General features: G+C 40.8%; 2 long non-coding RNA genes across 2 annotated transcripts; one reads left to right on the top strand and one right to left on the bottom strand.

The window, feature by feature from the left end:
* Positions 1-6773: 6773 nt before the first annotated feature.
* Positions 6774-8483, top strand: LOC108941933 (uncharacterized). The gene is made up of 3 exons (XR_001966669.2): positions 6774-6972; positions 7388-7504; positions 7903-8483. It is a non-coding gene; the product is annotated as an uncharacterized LOC108941933 (long non-coding RNA).
* A 9212-nt stretch (positions 8484-17695) lies between these two features.
* On the bottom strand, positions 17696-19808 carry LOC108941940 (uncharacterized). Its single transcript, XR_003797882.1, has 4 exons — positions 19482-19808; positions 18215-18319; positions 18090-18118; positions 17696-18001 (listed from the first exon to the last, which is right to left on the bottom strand). It is a non-coding gene; the product is annotated as an uncharacterized LOC108941940 (long non-coding RNA).
* Between the last annotated feature and the right edge of the window lie 4599 nt (positions 19809-24407).

Genomic DNA, 24407 nt, shown 5'->3' with positions numbered 1-24407 from the left:
CTGAAAAAGTATGGTTGTGAAAACCCAACGTGAACATTAAAAGAGGCTACACGCCATTTAACAAAATCATTCTCAGTATGTTTATTGAGTAAACACAACAATACCAACATGAGTACTTCACTGAGGTTGTCAAGTGGGCACCTCCCTTCATCAGTGTTTTGTTGAATTAGGTCCACGACACCTCCGGGAGGCTCAACAGTACAGTCTGGCGTCCCACACCCACCCCCCTCCATACACATTTTAGATGCTCTTCACATTACAATGCTTCCCATTACTACCCACCTGCCACTAATTTTCCACCATCACTCACCTCCATCCAGCCTGCAACCCCAGCTACCCTGCTCTCTTTTCAACCATAACCACTGACTTGCCTTCTCCGCTGCCTCAGACAGCTCCTTCACTGCCACCTTTAATGAGTGACCTCTAATATCAAATTCCCCCAATAATGATGTAACTGATTTAGCCACAAATCCTCTAGCACCTACCTCCACCGGTCTCACCTGAGCCCGCCATTCACAGTCTCTTGCCTCTGCCACCAGGTCTCCATACTTTGACAGCTTCCGCTCGTAAGCCTCCCCAATAGTATCCTCAAATGGCACTGTTAACTCTAAAAAGTACACATTCTGCTCACACTCCAAATACAACACTATGTCCGGACGCAATGAAGTAACCGCAATGACCTGTGGAACCTGGAGCTGCTTGCCCACATCAGCCAGCAGCTTCCAGTCCCGTGCATTACCCCACCTACCAGGGCACGTCTGCCTTTGCATAGTCCTACTCTTTCCTGCCCGCACAAAACCAATTGCTCTAGCTAACCTGCCAACAGGCAGAGAATTCACCACTTGCTGCTTACTCTCAAAAACACCTGCCAAACATCTAAGAACTCAATTATGGCACCAAGTATAGCGCCCCTGCCCCAGACTAACCTTACACCCTGACAAGATGTTCCTCAGCGTCACCACATCGCTACACAACTTACAAGAACCATCACCACCTGCCCACTGCTTAACATTCTGTGGCATTGACAGCACATCAAAAGCACATCTTGCCAGCGTAATTTCCTCTTCTCCACGCTTTCCCAGTTCACTTACTGACCCTGCTTTACTAATGGGACCACCTTTGCACCCCTCGCCTCTTCTTTCTGCCTCCGGACCCGCTCAGTAACCAGTCGCCGTTTGTCTGCCTCTGGGGCATCACTCCACAACCGCCGCGTACTGCTCAAACCAAACACAGAACTGAGACAAGACTGCAGATTATTTATCAGTCATCTATCATGATTTCCTAGTGAATCTTAGTTTCCACTTTCCAAAGTCTTGTTCCGCAGGTGTATATGTTCCAGTCCCGAGTGACTGTCTTGTCTACTCCTGCCTCTTGTGCTCCTGTCCAGGTCCAGTGTTCCAATCTGGGATTCCATCACACTTCTGTGTTCAAATCCCACTCACAGATTTGTGTTTCACTCTTCATCTTTGTGAGAATACACTGTGCGTCTCTTTGTTCCGTGTTCATTGTTTCACCCCTACACTATACTTTCCAGTTTGCGCTGTGCACTTATAAATACACTCTGCACGTGGGATCATTATACTTTGTCCGTGTTTAGATGTTACAGCAAAATGTGTCCGCATTGGACTCAACAACATCAGGCTACCAGACACACTGCTCAATGACAGGAAATCCCAATGTTGACTATTAGTGTTAATCCTGGAAGTCTACTTGACTGTGCTACTGCTACTGGCTCTGCTGTAATCCTCTTGAGAAAACTTAATGTAAAAACCAAAATAAAAGTTTTTTTAGGCATTTTCATGCATGAACAAACTTATAACAAAAAGTATTATTTCCACCTTGTCTCTCAATGTTATTCTTCCATTAATTTTTTTTTTTTAATCAATAACAACTTGTCCAGTGTAAGGTCACTATGGTTTGGATTTCACCTCACAAACACAGAGACACAGTACACAACACTCTGGAAGTAAACATTCTGAAAATCTGGCTCAAAGATGTTTATGATATAAAGAAATAGAAAGTTCCCAAGAATACTTTGTCATTCTGCAAAGCACATGTACACTGCTCTGTTTGAGACATTGTGTAGCGTCACTATGAAATTTCTAAGGCCACAGAAGCTCCATTTGATTGTGAGATTAGACTCCATTCATGGTAATGTAAGGGAATTCATGTTATAAAAGCTGTTCATATGATTCTGCTGTGTCAGCCTTGTGCATGTGACTAAGGGAACGTGAAGGGAGGAGGAATAAGGGAAGAGTTTAAAGGTTCTGCAGTAAGGAAGGGGAGAAAAGAGTATGCATAATCAGTCACAATTTTTGCAAACAGCAGGATTAAGATCAAGTTTGGTACGCATATTGTCTTCAGTCTTCCTTAAGCAACTGAGTTAATAGTTACAGTTAATAGTTTATAATAATTTTTAATTAATTTGTATAAGAACTCAAAGAACCTAGGTTTGTTCCTTAAAACCTATTGTAATTCCCTTGAGCAAGGTACTTAACATTAACTGCTATAGTAAAAATTACTCTATTGCACAGTTAAATCATTAAGTAGCTTAATGCTGGGAGTCACTTTGAAAGCATCACACACACATTTTTCAAACCGCTTGCCCTACACTGGGAACCGGAGCCTACCCAGCAACTCAAGGCATAAGGCCGGAGGGGACACACCCAGGACGGGACGCCAGTCCACCGCAAGGCACCCCAGGAGGGACTCGAACGCCAGACACACCGGAGAGCAGGACCTAGTCCAACCCACTGCACCACTGCACCCCCTTGCGTGAAGGGATGTTTGAAAAACACCCTAAAAAAAGCAATGAGCTGAAACAGTTCTGTGAAGAGGAAGGGGCCCAAACTCAAGTGCAGGACTGATCAACAGCTACAGGAAACTTTTAGTTGAGGTCACCGCTGCAAAAGGAGGCTCCACCAGTTACTAAATCAGAAGTGTCACACTGTTAACAGCGTTGACAATGAATGTCTAAACAATGTGTCCAACATAGACATGATTTTTTTTTTTTTTTTTTCTTCCCCTCAGGACTATATTTAGCCAAGAGGGGTGCGGTGGTGCAGTGGGTTGGGCCACAGTCCTGCTCTCCGGTTGGTTTGGGGTTTGAGTCCTGCTCGGGGTGCCTTGCGACGGACTGGCGTCCCATTTTGGGTGTGTCCCCTCCCGCTCTGGCCTTGCGCCCTGTGTTACCAGGTAGGCTCCGGTTCCCCGCGACCCTGTATGGGACAAGCGGTTCTGAAAATGTGTGTGTGTGTGTATTTAGCCAAAGACTTCACACCTTGCACTTGAATTATTTATTCTCTATGAACATGGCAGATAGTGACAAAACTGACAGCTTCACAGAGACCCCCCCCACCTTTGAAAGCATCAGTTAAATGAATTCACAGTCAATCTTATGTTTGTTATTTCATTAGCTGACAACAGTCCACGGTTGTGACTGGATTTTATGTTGTCTCTTTTTATGTTGTCTGGGACTCAAACTTGTTATCCCATGTCGCCTTCCACTAAGCACTTTTTGAAAATACTTGGAATGTCAGGTTTGGGGTGTTCTTTTTTAAAAACACAAAACATAAAATGCATCAAACCCAAAACAGTAGCTTTCGGCAGCAACAACATCTTTTAAGTTCATTAAATGCATTTGACCTGCTTTTACAAACATCTGAGTTGCAAATTTTCAAAGAGCCAAACATTTCACAGATTATTTATATTAAACAGAGTTTGGTTTCACTGCTCTATTTTCTAAAACTATAAGAGCAGCACAAGGCTGCAAGGCCGGTCCTCAGAAGGTTGCAATTATTTCAACCTTGCCTCAAAAATCTAAAAAATTTTTGAATAGATGAATGAACCCTATTCCACTATACATCACTGTTCAGCATGTTCCCCATCATATTACCAGAATAAATTTATCAAGTGCCTGGGGCAGCATTACATCTAAAAGACATCTGAGATGTCCCAAAAAAGTCCTATAAAGACATACAAACCTCTGTAAAGATTAAATTCTACATTTTTGTTCCTGGATGTGGAAAGAGCTCACACAGTGAAGACTTCAGCACATATATCTTCACATTTTCTACAGTCAAACAAGTAACGCATCTCACTGTGGCAACAATGTGAGACACTGAAATGCTGTCACAGCTGAGGTCAGTAGCTGTAAAAAGAACCATGAAAGAGCAATGAAGTTTCATCTGTGTTTCCTACTGCAGAAAAGGAGAACTCATCACAGCAATTGAGAAATGTAAGATAATTTCAACAGATGAAACAGAATGTAGAGCGCTGTGTGTATGTGTGTGTGTGTTTGGTTCAGAGGAGTCACGAGGCAGTCAGGGGTGTCCTTAGTTTTTATTCAAACTTATATTATTTTATGTATTCTTGTGTAAAGAAAAACAAACTACACATTAAGCATATATCAAGCACTGCCTGTATGCACACCAGATCTGACCTCCACAGTGTGAATTGTACCATAAATCAGTAAACCCAAAGAGAGCGACTGACAAACACTCAGTAAAGAGGAGTTCATTATACTGAGCTCACAGCTGAATGAAGTGTGTGTTTGTGTTCACAGTGCTGAGAAGTATTGAGAATATTTATTTGTGATTCCTTTGATTCACAGGCCAAACCATCATAATGTGTTCATCACATCTCATTCCTGAAAGACCTTCAGTTTAGGGCCTGAACCCTGAAGACTTGTTCATTGTAAATATATCATTGGAATATTGATCAACTGAAATTCATGCATCACTCAGAGAGATATTGACTGAAACACCATAATAAAGCCAGTAAAATTTAACTAGTAGTTGTGCTGAGTACTTTTTTCTTCACTCTGACCTTCCTTTTCTGCAAAATGGGTGTAGAAAGAGAAAGATAGATTACAGATTACAGAAAAAAGACAGAATACACTTCTCAACATTTCATGGTGGTTTTAACAGACGGTAACCTCAGTTGTGACAGCACTTCTATATTTTTACTACTCCCACAGTAAATTCTGCAAATTTATTATAAAACCCCACACAGTGTGTGAGAGGAACAGGAGGTGACACAGCAGCGAACAGGACGATGGCAGCGGTCGGATGGACTGGATTCACGTTGTTTCTGCTGCTCAACATCTCCACGGGTGAGAGAGGATATTGATAAAAGACCTAAAATGTGTTATTATTACACTTGACTGACCACTTATGTACATAATAGATATTAAACAGTGAATCTAACACTAGTTTTACTGAATTTTTACTTTGTTAAAAAAACAAATAATGTTTTTATTCTCATATGTAAATCTTTAATGTCCTCAGAGAACTTTTTTGTTTAATTTTGCCATTGATTACTGAATCCAGAAACATATGTCTCAAAAAAATAAAAAACTATTAGTGATAAATAACTAAAATTTAGATGAATGCTAACATTTACATGACATTTTAAGTCAAAGCACCAAACTCAGCATTAATGTTTTCAGTAAAACTGAAATGGTTAGTAAATAATTGGAGTAAACATATGACTCTTTGTACTTCTCTGTTGAAAATGCCAGAATAATACATTCACATATAGATATATTTATGTTTTTCTATGTGTAAGTACAATATATATATATATGAGTTGTATGTTTTTAACACTGACATTAAAATAAAGGTTTACATTAGACTAAAATTCAGAGTATCAAATTCAGATTTTTCAGTAAAAAACAAAACAATAGAATCTTTTATTTGCCTGCAGCAGAAGAATCCTCTTATTTTTAAGTTTTAGTGACAGAAAATGTTTGATTAAAAGCTTTCATAACATTAAGATATGCTGTTTGTAATACTATTTCCATTGTTATTTTCAGGAAAAGACCCAGAGAGGTTCACTGTGAGCTGTAATGTTGGACAGACTGTCACTTTACCCTGTAATCACACCATGTCCGACTGCTCCATGGTCACCTGGATATTGAATTCCACTGTACTAGTTGCTAAAGGGAAGGTCAAAGAGACACAGAGATCTGGAAGACTGACAGTGGGGTCTGACTGCTCTCTATACATTGAGAACCTGAAGACTAAATATACTGGACGGTACACCTGTCGACTGTATCACAGTAACAATAACAATGGTTACACTGATATTTCTGATGTTTCTCTGTCTGTTGGCAAAAGTAAGTATTTCTGTGAATCTCACTGTGTCGTAAAGAGTCTTTGTCAAAACTGAACGTTTGTCACTGAAAACTAAATGTTTCTCACCGGGGATCAAAATACTGCAAGAGCATTAAGAATTTATAAAATATTACTGTATATTGTATAAGAAATACAAAACAAAACTTGTGTTTGATCATTCGATTACCAGTGAGGAAAACATGGTGATAAAAAATTAAAATGTCGATCAACTTGGATATCAACTGATGAAACATCTGCTGAGATATCGATCATTTATCTGTTCAAATTGCAAGAAATGCGGTAATTTTTTATGTTAATTACAGATATGTAGAATAAAAAGAGAACGCAGGTATAAGGAAACTGAAGACTCTGGTAGGAAATGTGTTTCTCTTCTCCTGAACTCAACAACCTACAAGGCAGCAGCATCTAGTCATGTGTTTCTATGTATTAATAGTGTATAGATTATCAAAATACACATCATCTGAACTGCTTGTCCCATACAGGGCTGTGGGGAGCTGGAGTCAAACCCAGCAACACAGGGTGCAAGGCTAGAGGGGGAGGGGACACACCCAGGACAGGACACCAGTCTGTCACAAGGCACCCCAAGCAGGACTTGAACCCTAGACCCACTGGAGAGAAGGACTCAGTCCAACCTGCTATGCCACCATGCCCCTCTATTATCAAAATACGTATATTAATAATAAAAGAAGAATGATTAAAATCTGCCCTGTAAATGAGTTTACCTTAGCAACACTGTAACACAGGACTTTATATCTTCTGCTGTTTGTTTGTCTGACAGATACCAAGACAAACTGCTTCACTCCTGTAGTGTCTCCATCCATTGTCTCTCCTACAGGTACTGTAATAACCATTATATTTTATGCACATAAAAAACTGTTTCTGTAAATGCCATTGTGTTGCAAAGAGTCTTTATTATAACAATGTGATTAAAAAATTGTGTGTGTGTGTAGAATGATAAATTCTTAGTATCTTCGTATCTTAATAAATTCTGGATCACTTCCAGTGGAGTGATGTCTGATGTAATTTTTTTGCTTTAAGATTGTTTTCTTTATCAAGAAAGTTGTCAACAGCACCGTGTTTTTCAATAGCAGGTTATAATCTGGATTGTTCTAATAGCAATTTCTGAATTACATCTGGTTTGGTATTTCTGAACTGAACTTAAACATCTTCATGTACTACTATGATAACAACAGTAACAACAACAACAGCTCAGCCCATCTCTAATTAGACTGTCGCTTCTGTTCTCTAAGGTTTAACAATGAGCAACGCGGAGCTATCAATTCGATTGGTTTTCTTTTTCATCATTCTGATCCTTCCTCCTGTCATTGGAATCATTTACACCAAGAGCAGAAACCATCCAATCAGAGGTCAGTCTGAAGATAATGTGTGGTAAATAGAGGATCACCAGACTGTACACAGAAACATTTCAGTATAACTGTAAATAAATTATATTACTAGGCCAATTGGGCTGCTCTGCATATTTCCTCAACAATCACTTCCATTTTTATTGTATGTTTGACCATTGTCACTTCAACAGGTGTCAGAATGTAACCACTGACTACCTTTAGTATTAGTCAATAAGTCAAAAAAAAAAAAAGAGCAATAAAAATCCTTTAATATTGATAGAGATCAATCAGTTTGATAACTACAGTGTTAGTACAGCAGTCGGTTAATGATCAGCTGATGACTTTATACTTTATCTGTGTTGTTCCGACTATATCTCCTCACTGCTCCGTTCATCATAATTCCCACTCCTACCCCACAGGTCAGGTGTCCTCTGGTACAGAACTCCAAGAATATGTGAATGGCTAGATGATAAACAGAAATCTCCATTTTCATCTTATATTCTCCATTTTACTGTGTCTGCTACAGGCCTCCTCTATGACAAAGACAGTGATTTCAGGGTTGTACTAAACACACCAGTATGAGAACACTGTCATTATTTTTAAGGACGTTTATGTTGAATGTTTATCACATTAACCTCATTTGTAGCACATTTTTTTCTCCCTTTTGCTGTTTGCATTATTTTCTATGGAATGAACTGTAGGTCAACTGCTTGTGTTTCCATAGGTGTCAAATCTTGTCAAATGACCCAGCTGATGATTGTTATTTATACAACAGTTCTTACTCAGCTTTCAGATAACAGTTTTATCAAAAGAGTTCAGTTACAGTGAGTCTGTATCAAGGAAAAGGTTTGAAAAGCTGGCAGATCTGATGGCCTCTTCAGTTTTTTTTATTGAACTCTTTCAATGTCTCTAATTTTAAAGATTGTATTTTATTTTACCAGTCCCATGTGGGTTTAGGATGGGAGGTGTGTGTGGGAGGTGGGTTGTTTAAGGGATACAATTGTTTGGTCTGACCATAGTTTACTGTAAAGCCCTTGTTGTGAATATTAGTTAATAATTATTTACAAAATAAAGTGGCTTTGTCAAGTGTGTCTAATCTCTCTGTAATTGCAAGAGGGCTACAGAATGACAAGTACTATAGTGTTGCTGCCTTTTGGCTCCACAGCTGTTAAGACATAGGTTCGAATCCAGGTCAGTGTGTCTGTCCTGCGATGGACTGGCATACTGTCAAGTGCGTACGTTAACTAGCCTTGCTGTGCCTCCAGGATAGGCTCCAGACCAACGTCGCCCTGACTTTGATTAGCAGTTAGTCGAAATGGATTGAATTCCATGAAAAGTCATTTTAGTTCATTCATAACTTTAAGCTGAACAACCCGTTTCCCCTACAACAGGTTTTTTAACACTTTGTGGGAGTTAGAAGTCACAAAAGATTGAAATGCTAAGAAACGTCTTTAGTCTTGAATGCTATTTTGTTTTTTTTATTATTAAATTCTTAGCAATAAAAACAGAGAATAAAAAGAAATATTATACAAACAGCACAAATGGAGTAAAAGAGAAACCATGCCAAGGGAATGAAATACAAATAGTTGGAAATATGCACAAAAGAGTACTTGAACCTTTAAAGTTACAGGAAGTCAACAGTTTTGATAACTGCTTGACATTAGTATTAAAAAAACAACAAAAAGAGGTTTTTAACCACTCAGTGTAGATCAGAAAACAAGAAGATTAATTACATAGTGCTCTTTATCTCTCTTCCTGTCAGTATCACAGAAACCAAGCTGTACAGGTCCATCTACCCAGTTTCAATTACCACCTACCCCAGTAAGGGAGGTGGGGATCCAGTGCATATTCCAGTATTATTAGGTACAAGGCTGAGGGAGGGTACACCATGGGCAGAAATACACACACATCCATTCACAGATTAAGTACAATTTTAGAGTCTTCAATTCACCTGAAGTTCTTGTCTTTGAGGAAAGACATGCACATGCGAAGTAAATGTAGGAAAATGCCTCACAAACCGAGTGGAGATTGAACTCACATTCTCTTGCACCACCCAAGTGCTGTGAAGCAGTACCACTACTTGCTATACCACCATGCTGCCCCAGCTGTACATTTTTAAATAAGAAAAGAAAGTCATTACATAGATTGTCATTAATGAATCTACACATCAGTGACCAGTGTTGGGGGGTCCCACTTGACCAGCATTGTTGTGCTCCTGGCCGAACAGGACTTTCCTGGTCACAGGGACACAGACTTTGACTTTTTCAGAGTGACCATCAGTACCACACTGGGGTGTCTGTATTGATAGACACCCTTCAGCAAGACCAAGGAGAGTACCTCCTCCACAGCTGAACCCAGTCTCTCAGGTGTGTTGGTTGTTGATTTGTCCCGGGTGGACTCCCCTTTTACATTCAGTTTTTCAGGGTGTAGTAAGCGGTCCTGTCTGGGGATAAAGGGGACTTTTGTCTGGTAAAGTTGTTTTAATGTTAATTTTAACTGTAGTACCCTTGAGCAAGGTACTTACCCTAAATTGCACCAGTAAAATTACCCAGCTGTATAAATGGATAAGTGATTGTAAGTATGTAATAACTGTGACCTTAACATTGTAAGTCGCTTTGGAATAAAGCGTCAGCTAAATAAATAAATGTACGTAAGATGCTCTTGCTCCTCCAAAACCAATTCTGGTGGCTCTGTATTAGGGAGGATGCTCTGGACTACATAAGGGTGTGTGTCACCTGTGCTCAAGCAAAGACCCTGACCCAAAAGCTAGCAGAACTCCTTGAACCCTTGCCAATCCCAGCGCATCCCTGGTCTCACGTGGCATTCGACTTCCTCCTGGATCTTCTCCCAGCAGAAGGTAGGACAGTTGCCTACCACGCTGGAGACTGAGGAACTGCTCTTCGATCAGGTGTTTCACCTCCACGGCCTCCCAGAAGACATCGTTTCAGAGCGGTGACCCCAGTTCACTTCCCAGGTTTGGAAAGCTTTCTGGCAAAAGTTAGGGGTCTTGGTGAGTCTGATATCTGGCTATCACCCTAGGCAAACAGGTAAGCTGAGAGGCTGCAAAGAGACATTGGTCGGTATCTAAGGTGTTACTGCAGTTCCGAATTACATCAGTGGGTTCAATACTTACCTTGGGCAGAATACGCTCACAACACATTGACCCACAGAACCACTGGCCTCTCACAGTTTCAGTGTGGGCTAGGTTATCAACCATCGTTGTTCCCTTGACACCGTGGACACAGTGAAGCACCGGCAGTAGACGCTTGGTATAACGACAGCGAGGAGACTTGGAGAGCTGTCCAGGACCACCTCCAGCACTGCACTCGTAGCTATAAACAAGAAGCGGACCGACACCGGCATCCGCTCTCCTTTTTGCCAGGTCAGTGAGCGTGGTTGTCCACCAAGTACCTCCGGACAAAACTGCCAACCAAGAAACTCAGCCCCAGGCACATCGGCCCATTCAAGGTGCTCCTCCATGTGATCCTGGTCCCTACAGGCACTAGTTGCCTCTGCAGATGCGGGTGAATCCGACCTTCCATGCGTCCCTCCTGAAACTGGTAGCAGTGTCCCTTCACCAACCACCAGTGGATGTGGTGCCTCCCCCCACCGATGCAGGTCGAGGGGGGTCCAGCATATGCCGTCCGTGAACTCCTGGACTCACGCCGCAGATGAGGGATCTTGAAGTACCTTGTGTCTGATTTCCACAGGGACTACCCAAACTGGCTGGTGCCTCAGCCACAGGGGTGTCCCCCCAGGAGTTGTAGAGCGGCCAGTGCCGCTCGTAAGGGGGGTACTGTCACACCCACAACCTCATCGCGACTCAAAGCACCAGTGGATGATCAGGGAAACGGAGCATAAAAGGACGACACCATCCGCTCACCCACGCCTGCAGTCTCCTTCAATCTCGCTTACATCTTTCGTTTCCTCCTTGTCCTTGCTCCCATGCCTGTTCTAATTCCTGTTTCTGCCCTTTTCCTGTCCTCCCTGAACCCAGTCCCCCAGTCTCCTCGCTCTCTTTGTTCCCCAACCATTGGCTTCGTTTCTTAGGCTACAACTTCGGATTCTCCTTGTATGGACATCTGCTCATCGGTGACCCTCACTATAATTCCTACTACACATTCTGCCTGCCGATCCTGTGTAGAATAAAACCGTGCAACCGTACTTGGGTCCGCCTCACCCTGGCAGACATGACACTGACAGATTTTAAATGGCAAGCTTATCAAGGGTTTCACATATTTTGATTTTTTTTTTTTATGTTTTATGTCCTGTGACTTTATATTCTGTCAAATGAAACTTGTTTAATTTTTCATTTATATGAGCAAATGGTGTTTAATGTTATTGCGTTTCATGTGGTTTGTATATAGTGAGTTTTAAATACTTTTGTGACACTCTTCTGTTTTTATTAATTGGGTAGAAGTGTTGTGAAGAAAAACACCCAAAGGAAATGATAGCAAAAGAATACCGCAGCATCGTGAGAAAAGGCCAGGAAACCATCCTTCTTAAGCGGTCAAGTTGCCTTTATAATGATTTTAAACACCTGATGTCACGGTCAGGGACGGGAGACAGGAGGTAGGTGTTTTGGACCCAAGCGCGGGTGTTCATTCCAGATCTGAAAAACACACAGGCAGATGAAATCGATGGTCAGGGACAGGCGTCAGTCTTCCGGGGTGCAAACGTCGTTTCTGGGACAAGACAATACTCAGTACATGAGAAAGCAAGCAGAGGTCGAAAGCCAGGTGAACCTAAGAACGAGTAACAGGTCACAAGGGATGACGCACTGAATTCACAAGCCGAGGCATTGCAAGATCCTGCAACCCTGTGCCGGGACGATGCTGCCTTTATCCCTGGCCTTGTTGATTGTCGTCAGGTGCGGTTGCTTGGCTCTTGGGCGTGACACCTGAGTCTTTGAGTATTCTTTTTTATAAGTTGGGCACTTGTCATGCTCCATTCATATTAATAATCTTTGTTTTAATGAACAGATTCAGTTGTAAATATTTTAAGGTATGTGTGGCGGAACTGAATTATTAATTTATTTAATAAAGATTTTAATCAGAAAGAAGTGATGAATGGAGATTACACCTGCTGTGACAAACATTTGGTGTTACCACTTTAAGTATCTAGGTAGTCCTTTCTGATTTGTTAAGGGGAAAAAAAAATGTGTTGTTTTTACAATAGATGGTGTAGCAGCCTTGGGTTTTAAAGACCCAGGTTACAAACCCACTTTCTGCTCATGCCCTTAATCAGGGTGCTTTATCTGTGTCACTGTGTGAGAAGAGGCTTCTATAAAAATAAATTGAATGGAATTGATTCTAGATTGGTGTTGGGGTGCGTTGGTGCAGTGGGTTGGACCACAGTCCTGCTTTCCGGTGGGTCTGGGGTTTGAGCCCTGCTTGGGGTGCCTTGTGATGGACTGGTGTCCCGTCCTGGGTGTGTCCCCTCCCCCTCTGGCCTTATGCCCTGTGTTACCAGGTAGGCTCTGGTTCCCCGCGACCCTGTATGGGACCAACGGTTCTGAAAATGTGTGTGTGATTCTAGATTGTTCTAGTAAAAATTGCACAGCCATATAAAAGGGTTAATCATTGTATGAACCATGTGTGAATGTTTTTTCCTTGAACCCATGAAAAAATTCTCATGTCTTGTTCAATGTGTTATTCTGTTTATGGCAAAAGTACAAAACAACAGGAATAAACATTAATGAGTGCTGTAATTCAGCTGATCTGGTCCATGATAGTTTGTTAAGGTAAATAGTAGAAGTGAAGTAGTTTTATCTTGTTATGAACAGACTGGTTACCAGAACTATTTTCAGGAACATTAAAATAATATATATTATTATTACTCAACATTAACATTTTTTCTTGCTTAAATTATTCTGTAAAGTTGAGCAGTTGAAGGAAAAGTTGCGTCTATTTTTTAACTGTGCCTATGAAAACTTTGATTCAATTCATTTTTAGAGCGCTCTTTTCACGCAGTGACAGAGCGCTTTAACACAGGCATAAGGCAAAAAATCACAGGTGCATAGCTTTACTATGCTGCACGTCTTTACGCAGAACTACGTGTGGGTGGTGAGCCCCGACCCACTCAGCTAAATATCAAATTGGTCGCTGCTGCATCCACGTACATGGGGTCGTGCTGCACGGCAATGTCGGGTGCGCAAGAAGTCGATGGTTGAGGCTCCAAGGCCGCCTAAGGTGATTTTGCAGCCTCCCACACCACCTTCTCCCATGCACGCCGCTCATGCTTTCGTTGAGCTGGTGTCTTGCTTTGCTGGTGTCTGTCGTTTTCCTGCCGGCTCGATGCGTGTCCAATAGCACGGCTCTCTAGTGACGAGCTGATGCGTTGACGTCAACGCTATGACGTGGTTCGAACGTAATGACAACAATGCAACGTTCAGCAGCTCCATAACATGCCAAATGAGGGACATTTTCACAACGTTGCCAGTGAGCCAAACGTGGGACATTTTCGCAGCGGTGCCAGATCACTCAAGCTAAACTGACAACGGCCGTTCATATCTCGTTTGATGGGGTGTTCCTTCCTCTGTCCAACGGTATATGCACTATCTCTCTGTGTCTTTTCATTTCCGAGCAGTAGCGAGAGGTGTTGCATTTTTTTGTGACACTCAATTCCCAAAGCTACCCCCCCACGTAGTGAGGAGAAAGACATAGTTCTACGTCAAAAACCCACGAAAACAAATACATCAGAACAAAGAAACAAAGAAGATAGTTCACTACAGACTACCGTAATACAATGCTTTTATAGAGCTATAAATATACCTACTGGCCATGGAGGAAACCCTAAGCTGAATGTCGAGGGAAAAAAAAACCTCTGGTGTTCCAAGTGCCAGTGGCTGCCTGCTCCTCCTGGGCATTTTAGATTAAATAAGACTTTTAAGTCAGTTTACAAGTAACAATGGCATTGTTGCTGTGTAGTAGTTTGATTTCCCAATTCAGCAAGGTACGTCTCATCTACCAAGACAGTTGGTCATCATCTTCAGTCGGCACGGGGTGTGTCTGTGACTGCCGGCCGCCCTTCTCAGGTCTTGTTGTAGGGAGACAACGATTTGATGTACATATTTCAAAAAGCTCTTCTTTGTACAAGTATCTATAAAATGTATGATGTTCAAGGTATTTATGGAAGCAAGCAACAAACAATAAGAAAACACATTTTCTGAAATTTTTTGAGTAATTTATTATTTGCTGGTGATTTTGTAAGAAAAAACTCAGTTAAAACCTATGACCAAATTTCCTTTGTGGACCAAATGTTTTTTTTTTAAGTTTCTTTATTGCTGGAATTATTATACATGTTAATTTCCTGACAATTTTCCTTCACACAAAGAATGATTCAAACTTTTAAATTAAATCAAACTGACCTCATTAAATTTTTCCATCTAAGGTGTGTGGATATATGTATTAACCTCATTTTATACACAATTTCATTTGCCATTATCTGTACATACTTCCGGGGGGGGGCGGTGGCATGGTGGCACGGTGGCACAGTGGATTGGACTAGGTCCTGCTCTCTAGCAGGTCTGGGGTTCGAGTCCTGCTTGGGGTGCCTTGCGACGGACTAACATCCTGTCCTGGGTGTGTCCTCTCCCCCTCTGGCCTTACACCCTGTGTTACTGGGTAGGCTCCGGTTCCCCGCGACCCCACATGGGACAAGCGGTTCAGAAAGTGTGTGTGTGTACATACTTTAAGAGACAATAGAAGATATTTCTGTGCAATTATTTAGTTTCCTGTCAGTTTACTTTATATCGATAAATCAAATTTTGTTCTCTTGACTATAAAACAACATAGCAGGACAATGTTCTCTTACTGACAATATGAACCAGTCACAATTATGCATTAATCTTACTCAAATATACAGTAATAACTGAAACAGCAGATTCATTATTATTAATTTGTTTACCTGATGCTTTACTCTAAAGTGACTCACAGCATTGAATAAATGATTTATTCATTTATGTATCAAAGGATTCTGAGGAATATATTTTATTTTATATCATAAAGATGTATGGAGCAAATTGTCAGAATTTCTCCATCCAGTGTGTTGTGTACTGTGTCTCTGTGCTTGTGAGGTCAGTTCCAGGCCATCGTGATGAATTAATCACAGTATAATCTCAGCACACAAGGTAGAAAAATACTTTTTGTTACAATTATTATAAAATATGAATTTGGGATTGTTATGAATCAAAATCTTTTATTCTGTCTTTATTTTTCTTAGGAGTATTACAGCAGGGCTAGTAGTAGTAACACAGTCCAGGAGACTTAAAGGATGTACATTAACAGTCACCCTAACCTTGTTCACACTGGACCTCCCTGCGAAGTTACGCTCTCAAAATTCAAGCCGCTCTCTGAATATGAAATCTCTGACCTCCTGATATCGCACAGAGCCACCACCTGCTTGCTTGATCCAACCCCATCGTCACTCCTACAGAATATCTCCCCGCAACTCTCCAACTTCATTTCTAAGATCATCAACTCCTCGCTCTCTTCTGGTTGTTTCCCAGCTGCCTTCAAAACTGCTCTCATTTCACCTGTTAAAGAAACCATCCCTGGATCCCAACTTGGTTCAAAATTACAGACCAGCCTCCCTTCTCTCCTTCCTGTCTAAAACTCTAAAACAGGCGGCCTGTGATCAACCAGCTGATTTCTTCACCTGGAACCATCTCCTTGATGGATATCAGTCCGGTTTCAATGTTGGTCACTCCACTGAGACTGCGTTTCTGGAGGTGTCCGATGCTCTGTCTGATGCTCTGCAGTCAGCTAGAGCCGCCTCCCTTTCCTCAATCCTCATCCTCCTCAATCTGTCTGCAGCATTCGACATTGTCAACCACCGGAATCTACTCTCCTCTCTTAGTGAGCTCGGGATTAAAGGAGCAGCACTAAGACTGTGTGAGTCCTACCTATCTGACAGATCCTTCCAAGTGGCCGAGCAGAGCTACCACTGTTCTCCTCTGCCTCTCTCAGTTGGTGTCCTGCAGGGCTCGGTACTAGGCCCTCTTCTCTTCTCAATCTACACCTCCTCCCTCGTCCCAGTCATAGCCTCCCATGGATTCAAATACCACTGCTATACTGATGATACCCAGTTCTTCCTCTCCTTTCCACCCGGTGCGTCAGACATCTCCACACGCATTGCTGCCTGCCTGTCAGACATCTCTGCATGGATGTCTGATTACCACCTCCAACTCAACCTCTCCAAGACAGAGATTCTTCACCTTCCACCTGGCCAGTCCTCACGTCACAATCTATCGATCAAACTGGATAACTCACTCATTTTGCCGACCTCCTCAGCTAAGAGTCTGGGAGTGATGACTGACTCAAGTCTATCTTTCTCACAGCACATCGAAGCCACAACTCAGACCTGCAGATACATTAAACATAATATCCGCAGGATCTGTCCTTACCTCACAACTGACTCTGCCCAGCTATTTATCCAGGTCATGGTGAATCCCATCTGGACTACTGCAACTCTCTCGTGTGGCCTTCCCGCTACTGCCATCAAACCTCTACAGCTGATACAGAATGCTGCTGCATGAGTTGTGTTTGATTTACCAAAGTGTTCCCATATGTCTCCTCTGCTCATTTCTCTGCATTGGTTTCCTATACCTGTCTGGATAAAATTCAAGACCCTGGTTATTGCCTATTGCCAATAGAACTGCTCCTAGCTACTGATCAGCTGTTACACCACTACCTGACCCCTTTGCTCATTTACTTCTGCTCGCTTGGTGGTCCCGCGCACGAAAAGTAAAGCATGGAAGTTCTCAGCTCAGGCTCCGTTGTGATGGAATGACCTCCCCATCTCACTAAGAATTGCTGAAACTTTCTACATTCAAGAAGGGTCTGAAAACTCACCTTTTCCAGATTCACTTCCCCCTGATCTCTCAAGCTCATGTTTGGTGTAAATGTTCATGCACCATACTTAATGATCATCCCCAGTTAAGCCTTTACACAGCTGCTACTCCTGTATTATAATGTAAATGTTTGTGTACCATTTTATGAAAAAAAAAAAAATTGTAGGAAGGTGACCAGGATTTGTCTATCCTGCCTTTCACCCACCTACTCGTGCAATGAACACCAGTGCATCAAGTGGAAAGAAACAAACTAGGTTTACTTAAGAATCACATGTCTGCAACTATGTCTCTCTTTCTCCTAAATTAATGCACAAATTGTATTTTCACTGAGATGTACGTTGCCTTGGAGAAAGGCGTCTCCTAAATGAATAAATGTAAATGTAACAGTCAACACTAGGATTACCTCTCAGCAAGCAGTGTGTCTGGTAACTTGATGTAACACATGCGACAAACTGATAACAAACCTGTGTGTACTTGGTGTTTAAGATGTGTGACGTGTGACGTGAGCAGAAGATGATGACACTTTAGATATGTTGCACTGTTCATTGTGTGGTTTTGATGGTTGCGTATTCAACGCTGATGTTATCTGTCTTTCTGTGAGGCTCTGTTTCGGCGGACTTTTTGAGGTCGACCACAGCGTATGTTAAACTGCCTGTATCCAACACCTAGACACAAATAACCAGATGAATTGTTATGAACAGGCATATCACCACAGATATGTTCATATGCATGTTTTAACAGCACAGTACTCACTTTAACTTGACTGGATGAAAGGTGATTATCTGTAAAAAAAGAGAAGTATTTGTCATCTTCTGAACCAAAGCTTTGGATTAGACCTCTAGTTTCAGTTTTTGTCACAGAGGTTGACACCCACTTACCTGGTCTCCTCTTGTAGATCATTATTATTACTATAGTGATACACACTCCTACACACACAGCCACACACGATGAGGCTACAGTGACAACTGGGAAGCCGTCATCACCTGCAGAATAAGGACAAGTGTCAGAAAGGTCCTCAAATAGTAAATAAACCTGGACATAAATACTTACATACCATTTATTTAACATTTTTACAAATACTTACATAATTGTTTAGTAATCTTTTATAAGTATTTGTGAAAGGAAACTTAGAATGAAAATTTGTGCTGGTGAGCACATATATTTTTATGCATATGCAGCAGAATGCCAAATTTCACATTTCATGGTTATAGATTATCTTTGATCCCAGTCTGGTAGGAAATGATCACTGAATGTATCAGTATGTGTAAATCACACATAGCAACTGTTTTACAGCCCTTTGCCTCATTATAACTGCCAGAATTCAGCTTTGACAAATATTTCAAATCAATTATCAGAAGTACTGTGAAAATATCGTGTCGCTGTCATTTGCAGAAAAAATGTTGGTAGCTGTTGTCATGAAGTGTATCTTGATGTCTGTCAGTGAAGCAGAAAAATAATAGCCTTCAGTGTTTTTCAAGCATGGAGAAAGCATGACATTAGATGTTCAGTGAGTGCTCATGTAGGATAAACACTGGTAAAAAGTGAAGCAATCATATAGGCCTAATATTTTTAATGATGGTAGAGGCTAATCTTTCAATATGAGCTCCTAATGTCTACTGTCTGTTCATTTATTAAAATAATGATTATTTTTGTTGAGTAGAACACTTGTATGTGAAATGGCTTAATGACAGGTCTTCTTAGCATGAATACAGGAATCTCAGAAATAATTTCAGTTTTTTTACACTATTTTCAGATCCTGTATGAAATTTATGATTTTCTCCTTATCTTTTTTCAAACAAAAAAATAACATCAGACATCAGTCCACTAGAACTGAATCATAACAGTTATAATTCTTTAGCATCCATTTATACATACAGTCTTATGATAATACAGTAATTGACATTTCTCAATAATGACTCTTTGTGCCATAATGAGATTTACAGAAAAACGTGTTTTAGAAAAGAGTAACAGTATAACAATAGTAAAAAAAACATTCTTTGTACACCACTTGTCAGTACAACACAGTCCAGATTTTGGTAAATTGCAATGTTCATGATGAAGCACTAATAATTAATCTTATTTTGTACCACTTTTTAACAATAATATTTAATCTACGTACAAAATACAATGCAGTAATTACAGTACCTGTAGGAGAGACAGTGGATGGAGACACGACAGGGGTGAAGCAGTTTGTCTTTGTACCTGTCCGCCAAACAAACAGCAGAAGATATAAGTCCCGTATTACAGTGTTGTTCCAATAATATAATTTTACAGGGTGGGTTTTAAGAATTGTTGTTCGTTCATTAATAACGTACGTAATATTAAAGTCTATAGTATTAATACATAGAAACACATGACTAGATGCATGCTGCTGCCTTGTTGTAGGTTGAGTTCAGGAGAAGAGAAACACATTTCCTACCAGACTCAGAGTTTTTTTTAATATACTCTATTCTCTTTCTTATTTGATAGATTTTCTAGTCATCGACTTAAAATTATCACGAAATCTTTTACATTGCCGAAGAGAGCTTTTTGAAAAAGCTCGGTGTGTGAATGGGAGCGACGGGGTTCGAGTGCAGCGCGCAGATTTTTTCTTTTTTGGTTTCGCTTCGGTTCGGAGCTGAACGACAGCGCCGCGGGTCGTTCCGCAGCAACACAAAGCGCACAGAGCGAGCGGCTGCTGGATATGAAGCGCTGGAGCTGCGTGACCGATCGGGGTTCCTCTCTGACCAACAGGCCATGGGCTGCGCTTTTACTGGGCTCTTTAAGGGACTGACTGAGCAGCGGGGAGGAAAAGCGGACGGTGCGGATCTTTTAGCTGCAGCAGAGAGAAGCTGCAGAACGGAGTTTGCACTCTGCTTCAGTTTTATTGTACTTTTACTGTGTGTGTGTAATATAATAGTTGTAAAAGTGTGCTGTTATGGTTGCGGTGGTGCCTCATTTGTCTTGGGAATCTGGTCTTTAGTGGTTAACGGATACACGTGTGTATCTGTGATGAACTCAGTTGTATTTTTCTGTAACAAAAAGCGTCTGGTAAATGAATACATGTATTAAGGTAAAATGTAACAATTAGAACTAGTTACTCCGACCTGAAGGGGTCAAACACATTTCCTACCAGATTATAGCGAGTCCACGGTTTAATTAATATACCTTGGTTCTGTTTCCTATTTTATCCAATACCCTAGTAGTAATTAAGATAAAACAGTGGCCGAGTATTTTTACATTTTGTACAGATAATCTTTATCTAAGTCAATGTTTGATCAGTTATCGACAGTTTGACCATCATGTTTTCGTCATGTAATGAAACGATCGAACACAAGTTTTGTTTTGTATTTCTTATACAATATACAGTAATATTTTATATATTCTTAATGTTCTTGCAGTATTTTGATCCCAGGTGAGAAACATTTAATTTTCAGTGACAAACGTTCAGTTTTGACAATGACTGTTTATGACACAGTGAGATTCACAGAAATACTTACTTTTGCCAACAGACAGCGAAACATCAGAAATATCAGTGTAATTATTGTTACTGTGAAACAGTCGACAGGTGTACCGTCCAGTATCTTCAGTCTTCAGGTTCTTAATGTGTAGAGAGCAGTCAGACCCCAATATCAGTCTTCCAGATCTCGGTGTCTCTTTGACCTTCCCTTCAGCAACTAGTCTAATGGCTGGAGATAATGGATTTGATGTTGAACCAAATAACCAGGTGACCATGGAGCAGTCGAACATGGTGTGATTACAGGGTAAAGTGACAGTCTGTCCAACATTACAGCTCACAGTGAACCACTCTGTGTCTTTTCCTGGAAGAAACAATGGAAATAGTATTACAAACAGCATCTTAATGTTAAAAAGGCTTTTAAACAAACATTTCCTGTCACTAACACTTAAAAAAAAGAGGATTCCACTTCTGCAGAGAAAATAAAAGGTTGTATTGTTTCATTTTTTTCCTGAAAAGACTGAATTTGATACAGAGAATTTTACTGAGAAATACAGAGTGAAAGGCTGACTCCTATTATTTACAGCTGCAAAGTTTAGTAAATATTCTGTCTGTATTAAGTACATGATGACAGTAACAGGTGGTTCAGTGGTCAGACCTGTTGTCTTGTAATGAAAGAATCTGGGTTTAAATCCCCTCACCTGCTGTACTTCCCTTGATAGAAGTACTGACCCAGAATACAAATGTTTTAACAAAGGTGTCAATTAAGTATAACAACACATTTTAAGTGTTTTATCAATATCCTCTCTCACCCATGGAGATGTTGAGCAGCAGAAACAACGTGAATCCAGTCCATCTGACCGCTGCCATCGTCCCGTTCACTGCTGTGTCACCTCCTGTTCCTCTCACACACTGTGTGGGGTTTTATTCTAAATTCAGAGAAGCAACACATCTCATTATGGGAACAGCAAAATACACAGAAGTGCTGTCGCAACTGAGGTCATCTTCTGTAAAAACCACCATGAAAGAAGGAGGAAGTGTATTCTGTGTTTCTTACTGCAGTAAAAATCTAATCACAGAAACTGAAACACTGAAAAGTGATCTTAAGAGCTGGGAAAAACAATATTAAGGGTCATACTGAATGTTTATTAACTATATTTAATTTGCTCTATTTTTCTATAGTCAACTTTCAATTTTATATAAAGTGATGCTCAGAGTATTGTAATGAAGCACAGGCTCATAGTAAGTTGTTTTTTTCCTTCAAAGACTAAATATCAAGATAGCTGTTCCTTTTTAGCTGTTACATTTACACATGTAGCAGATGCTTTTCTCCCAAGCGATGTGCATCTCATTGAAAATACGTGTGCATTACATCAACAGAAAGAGAGACTTAGATGCAGATGCAAAATTCTTAAGTACAGTTAGTTTCTTTCCACCATATGAACCAATCTGCATCACACGAGGAGCTGCATAAAACTTTGCTGCATAAAAGTCTGCAGAGTTCTTACTCTAAACTGCAAGACGTCTCAAAACTTAGAAAAAGTCTTGATTCAGCTTTGCAAAAAGTTTAAGTTGTCGAAGACAGGACAGTGACAAATTTTGTGATTTTTGTTTTGTACGTGTGTGGTTTATTTGTTGGGATAACTTATGAAACTGGTATGATTCTTGTCTCTGTGTGAAAAAATTTTCTTCTTTTTTTTAATCATAGTATAGATAAGTTAGTGGAACAAACTAATGAATCAGATGTGATGAACACAAAATGACAGTTTGGCCTGTTAATCAAAAGAAATACAAATAAATAAGCAAACAAGCATCACTGGGAGAGCAAGGAGATTTTTTACTCCAAGTTATGTATTGAAGCACCTTCACAGCACTGTGAACACGAAAAGACACCTCGCTGAACTCTTGAGTTTGGTATAAACTACTTCTCTTTACTCAATGTTTGTCAGCGTTACATCCCTGTACAGACTTTCTGCGTGTTTGGTTATTCTTATCTGTGTTTCTATATTTTTGCTTCCTTTACAGGTCCCTTGTTTGTCTTTGTGTTGTTGTCTTGGGGGAAAAGCAGACAGGAAAGCACATCACCTGACCTACACATCCACCACGTAGGTTTCAGATGCCTGTCCACACACATTAGGGTTGAGGCAGGTGCCACCCCCTCTAATTTTGATTTTTGGTAGATAGAGTAAGTTAGTTAGGGCATCCAAGATGCTGAAGACCCTTTTGTTTTGTTTCACACCTTGGGTTATCTACAATCTTGAGACAGTTTAGTTTTCCGAAGTTTTTTCCTTTGGTACCATCTTAGTCCTTTAAATATTGTCAACAGTCACCTGAATATCTGCACCAATTAGCTCAATGAAAAGAACCTTCACTTAACACTTCATTCCTGTATGTGCTGTTTCATTGGCCCCGTGTCACTTGTCACTACTCACCTGATGTTACACACTAGTTGTTACCCCTCTAAAACACCTGGGGTCATAAGAGTCAGTAACACACTCTGAATCCTGATACACCAGTCTGTCTGCATTATGACTGAAGGAAAAACAACTACATTGTATACCGCTTAAGTGTGAGGACTCAGGACCGGAAAACAACTGGACTTAGAGTGTACACTGAACCAGAGTTACTTTCTTCTGCTTTGGAACAGATGTTCTTCACCTTGTTTATGGTGCGGTGAAGCTTACGGGCCCCTTCTCAGAATAATGTATTTGAAGGCATCAAATAAAACACATAATATTGCAAAAGAAACTAATTATATTGAAATACCATTATCAAAATAATTTTATAAAAAAATTCAGAACTGAAGGAAATGCCTAGATTTCAGGTAGAGATTAGACTCCCTGAAATGTATCCATTTCCATCAGAGTTTTGACCAGGGGACGGGACCAAAAAAAATGTTGGATGGTTTCAGCGCAGCTTCCACAAAAAGCTCATTTATCATCTATAATAATTATAATATTCATCACAAACACGCAAACAGAAACTAACAAACATAAAAATGAACAGATACAAACTGACAACCAGTAACACAACTATGATGAATGGGACAAACTGGCAAAATGTCACACGCAGATAGACTACAGGAATAATAAACACACAAAGTAACGAAAACTGTAACTGACCCATAAACACACAACCTGACCGTGACACTGTCTCTTGAACTTCTTGCACACGCCTTACGAAATATCCCCTTTCCTTCAGCTCGTAAACAAAATTTGTTGCAAATCGTTGGCGTGCATTTGCACGGCGACGCGACTTGTCTACGATGCATGGAAACGAGCGATCAGTCCTTAATCCCTTAGTCCCTTAGTCCCTCAGTGGGATCCCACGGCCCGTCCGCTGCGCACCACCGTCACTCCTTCCACAGTGAAGAGACGCGCTTGTGGTTTCCACGACCCGAAAGCCCGTCCGCTGCGACGCAACTTTCCCAATAGCGACCCCTGGTGTCCGATCGGTGAACAGCGTCGCTTTCACATTACAGTTCCAAATGTACTACTTAAAATTTTACAAAATCTTACACTTTACAGTACAAAAAAAATGTCATTGATTGCAAGTGTTGGGAATGGAAGGAGTCAATTCCAAGACTTCCAAACCTCCGACACTTGGAATCGGAGTCGACTCCAAAAGTGCACTAA

Source organism: Scleropages formosus, chromosome 1 (genome assembly GCF_900964775.1).
Source record: "Scleropages formosus chromosome 1, fSclFor1.1, whole genome shotgun sequence".
Taxonomy (NCBI): domain Eukaryota; kingdom Metazoa; phylum Chordata; class Actinopteri; order Osteoglossiformes; family Osteoglossidae; genus Scleropages; species Scleropages formosus.
This window is presented reverse-complemented; position numbering and strand designations above follow the sequence as displayed.